This window comes from Mixophyes fleayi, unplaced genomic scaffold (assembly GCF_038048845.1).
Source record: "Mixophyes fleayi isolate aMixFle1 unplaced genomic scaffold, aMixFle1.hap1 Scaffold_292, whole genome shotgun sequence".
In the NCBI taxonomy this organism is placed as follows: domain Eukaryota; kingdom Metazoa; phylum Chordata; class Amphibia; order Anura; family Limnodynastidae; genus Mixophyes; species Mixophyes fleayi.
In genome coordinates, this window is record NW_027446972.1 from 87,501 (window position 1) to 92,500 (window position 5,000).

At 47.1% G+C, this 5,000-nt stretch overlaps 3 non-coding genes and 23 pseudogenes across 3 annotated transcripts; all 26 read right to left on the reverse strand.

The window, feature by feature from the left end:
• LOC142127787 (5S ribosomal RNA) overlaps positions 1-5 on the reverse strand; it is a 119-nt pseudogene extending 114 nt beyond the window's left edge.
• Positions 6-76: 71 nt separating this feature from the next.
• LOC142127642 (5S ribosomal RNA) lies at positions 77-195 on the reverse strand (annotated as a pseudogene).
• Positions 196-277: 82 nt separating this feature from the next.
• Positions 278-396, reverse strand: LOC142127435 (5S ribosomal RNA; annotated as a pseudogene).
• Positions 397-479: 83 nt separating this feature from the next.
• Positions 480-598, reverse strand: LOC142127662 (5S ribosomal RNA; annotated as a pseudogene).
• Positions 599-678: 80 nt separating this feature from the next.
• On the reverse strand, positions 679-797 carry LOC142127881 (5S ribosomal RNA; annotated as a pseudogene).
• Positions 798-881: 84 nt separating this feature from the next.
• Positions 882-1,000, reverse strand: LOC142127765 (5S ribosomal RNA; annotated as a pseudogene).
• Positions 1,001-1,070: 70 nt separating this feature from the next.
• LOC142127606 (5S ribosomal RNA) lies at positions 1,071-1,189 on the reverse strand (annotated as a pseudogene).
• An 82-nt stretch (positions 1,190-1,271) lies between these two features.
• LOC142127488 (5S ribosomal RNA) lies at positions 1,272-1,390 on the reverse strand (annotated as a pseudogene).
• Positions 1,391-1,473: 83 nt separating this feature from the next.
• Positions 1,474-1,592, reverse strand: LOC142127872 (5S ribosomal RNA; annotated as a pseudogene).
• Positions 1,593-1,669: 77 nt separating this feature from the next.
• On the reverse strand, positions 1,670-1,788 carry LOC142127534 (5S ribosomal RNA). The gene has a single exon (XR_012685385.1). It is a non-coding gene; the product is annotated as a 5S ribosomal RNA (ribosomal RNA).
• An 80-nt stretch (positions 1,789-1,868) lies between these two features.
• On the reverse strand, positions 1,869-1,987 carry LOC142127482 (5S ribosomal RNA; annotated as a pseudogene).
• An 83-nt stretch (positions 1,988-2,070) lies between these two features.
• LOC142127865 (5S ribosomal RNA) lies at positions 2,071-2,189 on the reverse strand (annotated as a pseudogene).
• A 71-nt stretch (positions 2,190-2,260) lies between these two features.
• On the reverse strand, positions 2,261-2,379 carry LOC142127686 (5S ribosomal RNA; annotated as a pseudogene).
• Positions 2,380-2,462: 83 nt separating this feature from the next.
• LOC142127866 (5S ribosomal RNA) lies at positions 2,463-2,581 on the reverse strand (annotated as a pseudogene).
• Positions 2,582-2,651: 70 nt separating this feature from the next.
• Positions 2,652-2,770, reverse strand: LOC142127695 (5S ribosomal RNA; annotated as a pseudogene).
• Positions 2,771-2,852: 82 nt separating this feature from the next.
• On the reverse strand, positions 2,853-2,971 carry LOC142127716 (5S ribosomal RNA; annotated as a pseudogene).
• An 82-nt stretch (positions 2,972-3,053) lies between these two features.
• LOC142127475 (5S ribosomal RNA) lies at positions 3,054-3,172 on the reverse strand (annotated as a pseudogene).
• A 194-nt stretch (positions 3,173-3,366) lies between these two features.
• On the reverse strand, positions 3,367-3,485 carry LOC142127580 (5S ribosomal RNA; annotated as a pseudogene).
• Positions 3,486-3,566: 81 nt separating this feature from the next.
• On the reverse strand, positions 3,567-3,685 carry LOC142127477 (5S ribosomal RNA; annotated as a pseudogene).
• Positions 3,686-3,765: 80 nt separating this feature from the next.
• On the reverse strand, positions 3,766-3,884 carry LOC142127634 (5S ribosomal RNA; annotated as a pseudogene).
• Positions 3,885-3,964: 80 nt separating this feature from the next.
• Positions 3,965-4,083, reverse strand: LOC142127656 (5S ribosomal RNA). Its single transcript, XR_012685397.1, has one exon. It is a non-coding gene; the product is annotated as a 5S ribosomal RNA (ribosomal RNA).
• An 82-nt stretch (positions 4,084-4,165) lies between these two features.
• On the reverse strand, positions 4,166-4,284 carry LOC142127789 (5S ribosomal RNA; annotated as a pseudogene).
• An 82-nt stretch (positions 4,285-4,366) lies between these two features.
• Positions 4,367-4,485, reverse strand: LOC142127661 (5S ribosomal RNA; annotated as a pseudogene).
• An 83-nt stretch (positions 4,486-4,568) lies between these two features.
• LOC142127838 (5S ribosomal RNA) lies at positions 4,569-4,687 on the reverse strand (annotated as a pseudogene).
• Positions 4,688-4,780: 93 nt separating this feature from the next.
• LOC142127607 (5S ribosomal RNA) lies at positions 4,781-4,899 on the reverse strand. The gene has a single exon (XR_012685393.1). It is a non-coding gene; the product is annotated as a 5S ribosomal RNA (ribosomal RNA).
• A 91-nt stretch (positions 4,900-4,990) lies between these two features.
• The window catches only part of LOC142127541 (5S ribosomal RNA), a 119-nt pseudogene continuing 109 nt past the window's right edge, over positions 4,991-5,000 (reverse strand).

The following is a 5,000-nucleotide window of genomic DNA, read 5'->3' on the forward strand; positions in this document are numbered from 1 at the left end:
TAGGTATTTGTTGCATACTGACCTACATCTCAAAACCAGCATTGAAGGAAGCAAGAACAAGAGAGAGAAAAAAAAAGGCCTACGGCACCTGGTATTCCCAGGTGGTCTCCCATCCAACTACTAACCAGGCCCAGCCCTGCTTAGCTTCCAAGATCAGGCAAGATTGGGCTTGTTCAGGGTGGTGTGGCTTTAGGTATTGGCTATCTACTGACCTACATCTCTTATTCATCTCAAAACCAGCATTGAAGGAAGCAAGAACAAGAGAGAGAAAAAAAAACGCCTACGGCACCTGGTATTCCCAGGTAGTCTCCCATCCAAGTACTAACCAGGCCCGGCCCTGCTTAGTTTCCAAGATCAGACGAGATTGGGCTTGTTCAGGGTGGTGTGGCTGTAGGTGTTGGTTGCTTACAGACCTACATCTCTTATACATCTCAAAACCAGCATTGAAGGAAGCAAGAACAAGAGAGAGAGAAAAAAAAGGCCTACAGCACCTGGTATTCCCAGGTGGTCTCCCATCCAAGTACTAACCAGGCCTGGCCCTGCTTAGCTTGCAAGATCAGGCGAGATCTGGCTTGTTCAGGGTGGTGTGGCTGTAGGTGTTGGTTGATTACAGACCTACATCTCTTATACATCTCAAAACCAGCATTGAAGGAAGGAGTAATGAGAGAAATAAATAAATGCCTACAGCACCTGGAATTCGCAGGTGGTCTCCCATCCAAGTACTAACCAGGCCCAGCCCTGCTTAGCTTCCAAGATCAGACGAGATTGTTCTTGTTCAGGGTGGTATGGCTGTAGGTATTGGTTGCCTACTGACCTACATCTCTTATACATCTCAAAACCAGCATTGAAGTAAGCAAGAACAAGAGAGAGAAAAAAAAAAAGGCTTACAGCACCTCAAATTCCCAGGTGGTCTCCCATCCAAGTACTAACCAAGCCCGGCCCTGCTTAGCATCCAAGATCAGTCAAGATTGGGCTTGTTCAGGGTGGTGTGGCTGTAGGTATTTGCTGCCTACTGACCTACATCTCAAAACCAGCTTTGAAGGAACCAAGAACAAGAGAGAGAAAAAAAAGGCCTACAGCACCTGGTATTCCCAGGTGGTCTCCCATCCAAGTACTAACCAAGCCCGGCCCTGCTTAGCTTCCAAGATCAGGCGAGATAGGGCTTGCTTAGGGTGGTGTAGCTGTAGGTATCAGTTATCTACTGACCTACATCTCTCATTTATCTCAAAACCAGCATTGAAGGAAGCAAGAACAAGAGAGAGAAAAAAAAATGCCTACTGCACCTGGTACTCCCAGGTGGTCTCCCATCCAAGTACTAACCTGGCCCGGGCCTGCTTAACTTCCAAGATCAGACGAGATTGGGCTTGTTCAGGGCGGTGCGGCTGTAGGTGTTGGTTGCTTACAGACCTACATCTCTTATACATCTCAAAACCAGCATTGAAGGAAGCAAGAACAAGAGAGAGAGAAAAAAAAGGCCTACAGCACCTGGTATTCCCAGGTCATCTCCCATCCAAGTACTAACCAGGCCTGGCCCTGCTTAGCTTCCAAGATTAGGCGAGATCTGGCTTGTTCAGGGTGGTGTCGCTGTAGGTGTTGGTTGCTTAGAGACCTACATCTCTTATACATCTCAAAACCAGCATTGAAGGCAGCAAGAACAAGAGAAAAAAAAGGCCTACAGCACCTGGTACTCCCAGGTGGTCTCCCATCCAAGTACTAACCAGGCCCGGCCCTGCTTAGCTTCCAAGATCAGGTGAGATTGGGCTTGTTCAGGGTGGTGTGGCTGTAGGTAATGGTTGCTTACTGACCTACATCTCTTATACATCTCAAAACCAGCTTTGAAGGAAGCAGTAACGAGAGAAATGAAAAAATGCCTACAGCACCTGGAATTCCCAGGTGGTTTCCCATCCAAGTACTAACCAAGCCCAGCCCTGCTTAGCTTCCAAGATCAGTCAAGATTGGGCTTGTTCAGGGTGGTGTGGCTGTAGGTATTTGTTGCCTACTGACCTACATCTCTCATACATCTCAAAACCAGCATTGAAAGAAGCAAGAACAAGAGAGAGAAAAAAAAAAGGCCTATGGCACCTGGTATTCCCAGCTGGTCTCCCATCCAATTACTAACCAGGCCCGACCCTGCTTAGTTTCCAAGATCAGACAAGATTAGACTTGTTCAGGGTGGTGTAGCTGTAGTTATTTGTTGCTTACTGACCTACATCTCAAAACCAGCATTGAAGGAAGCAAGAACAAGAGAGAGACAAAAAAAGGCCTACGGCACCTGGTATTCCCAGGTGGTCTCCCATCCAAGTACTAACCAGGCCCAGCCCTGCTTAGCTTCCAAAATGAAACGAGATTGAGCTTGTTCAGGATGGTGTGGCTGTAGGTGTTAGTTGCCTACTGACCTACATCTCTCATACATCTCAAAACCAGCATTGAAAGAAGCAAGAACAAGAGAGAGAAAAAAAAAAGGCCTATGGCACCTGGTATTCCCAGCTGGTCTCCCATCCAATTACTAACCAGGCCCGACCCTGCTTAGTTTCCAAGATCAGACAAGATTAGACTTGTTCAGGGTGGTGTAGCTGTAGTTATTTGTTGCTTACTGACCTACATCTCAAAACCAGCATTGAAGGAAGCAAGAACAAGAGAGAGAAAAAAAAGGCCTATGGCACCTGGTATTCCCAGGTGGTCTCCCATCAAAGTACTAACCAGGCACGGCCCTGCTTAGCTTCCAACATCAGACGAGATTGGGCTTGTTCAGAGTGGTGTGGCCGTGGGTATTGGGCGTCTACTGACCTACATGTCTTATACATCTCAAAACCAGCATTGAAGGAAGCAAGAACAAAAGAGAGAAAAAAAAAGGCCTACAGCACCTGGTATTCCCAGGTAGTCTCTCATCCAAGTACTAACCAGGCCTGGCCCTGCTTAGCTTCCAAGATCAGACAAGATTGGGCTTGTTCAGGGAGGTGTGGCTGTATGTATTAGCTGCCTACTGACCTACATCTCTTATACATCTCAAAACTAGCATTGAAGGAAGCAAGAACAAGAGAGAGAGAAAAAAAGGCCTACAGCACCTGGTATTTCCAGGTGGTCTCCCATCCAAGTATTAACCAGGCCCGACACTGTTTAGCTTCCAAGATCAGACGAGATTGGGCTTGCTCAGTGTGGTGTGGCTGTAGGTATTTGTTGCCAACTGACCTACATCTCAAAACCAGCATTGAAGGAAGCAAGAACAAGAGAGAGAAAAAAAAAGGCCTACAGCACCTGGAATTCCCAGGTTGCATCACATGGGTATTGGTTGCCTACTGACCTACATCTCTTATACATCTCAAAACCAGCATTGAAGGAAGCAAGAACAAGAGAGAGACAAAAAAAGGCCTACGGCACCTGGTATTCCCAGGTGGTCTCCCATCCAACTACTAACCAGGCACAGCCCTGCTTAGCTTCCGAGATCAGACGAGTTTGGGCTTGTTCAGGGTGGTGTGGCCGTGGGTATTGGGTGTCTACTGACCTACATCTCTTATACATCTCAAAACCAGCATTGAAGGAAGCAAGAACAAGAGAGAGAAAAAAAAGGCCTACAGCACCTGGTATTCCGAGGTGGTCTCCCATCCAACTACTAACCAGGCCCGGCCCTGCTTAGCTTCCAAGATCAGGTGAGTTTGGGCTTGTTCAGGGTGGTGTGGCTGTAGGTATTGGTTGCTTACTGACCTACATCTCTTATACATCTCAAAACCAGCATTGAAGGAAGCAGTAACGAGAGAAATAATAAAATGCCTACAGCACCTGGAATTCCCAGGTGGTCTCCCATCCAAGTAGTAACCATTCCCGGCCCTGCTTAGCTTCCAAGATCAGACGAGATTGGGCTTGTTCAGGGTGGTGTGGCTGTAAGTATTGGTTGCCTACTGACCTACATCTCTTATACATCTCAAAACCAGCATTGAAGGAAGCAAGAACAAGAGAGAAAAAAAAAGGCCTACGGCACCTGGTATTCCCAGGTGGTCTCCCATCCAAGTACTAACCAGGCCCAGCCCTGCTTAGCTTCCAAGATCAGATGAGATTGGTCTTGTTCAGGGTGGTGTGGCTGTAGGTATTGGTTCCTTCCTGACCTACATCTCTTATACATCTCAAAACCAGCATTGAAGGAAGCAAGAACAAGAGAGAGAAAAAAAAAGGCCTAAAGCACCTGGTATTCCCAGGTGGTCTCCCATCCAAGTACTAACCAGGCCCAGCCCTGCTTAGCTTCCAAGATCAGACGAAATTGTTCTTGTTCACGGTGGTGTGTCTGTAGGTATTGGTTGCCTACTGACCTACATCTCTTATACATCTCAAAACCAGCATTGAAGGAAGCAAGAACAAGAGAGAGAAAAAAAAAGGCCTACAGCACCTGGTATTCCCAGGTGCTCTCCCATCCAAGTACTAACCAGGCCCAGCCCTGCTTAGCTTCCAAGATCAGACGAGATTGTTCTTGTTCAGGGTGTTGTGGCTGTAGGTATTGGTTGCCTACTGAGCTACATCTCTTATACATCTCAAAACCAGCATTGAAGGAAGCAAGAACAAGAGAGAGAAAAAAAAAAGGCTTACAGCACCTCGAATTCCCAGGTGGTCTCCCATACAAATACTAACCAAGCCCGGCCCTGCTTAGCATCCAAGATCAGTCAAGATTGGGCTTGTTCAGGGTGGTGTGGCTGTAGGTATTTGTTGCCTACTGACCTACATCTCTCATACATCTCAAAACCAGCATTGAAGGAAGCAAGAACAAGAGAGAGAGAGAGAGAGAGAAAAAAAAGGCCTACAGCACCTGGTATTCCCAGGTGGTCTCCCATCCAAGTACTAACCAGGCCCGGCCCTGCTTATCTTCCAAGATCAGGCGAGATTGGGCTTGTTCAGGGTGGTGTGGCTGTAGGTATTGGTTGCCTACTGACCTACATCTCTTATACATCTCAAAACCAGCATTGAAGGAAGCTAGAACAAGAGAGAGAGAGAGAGAGAAAAAAAAGGCCTACAGC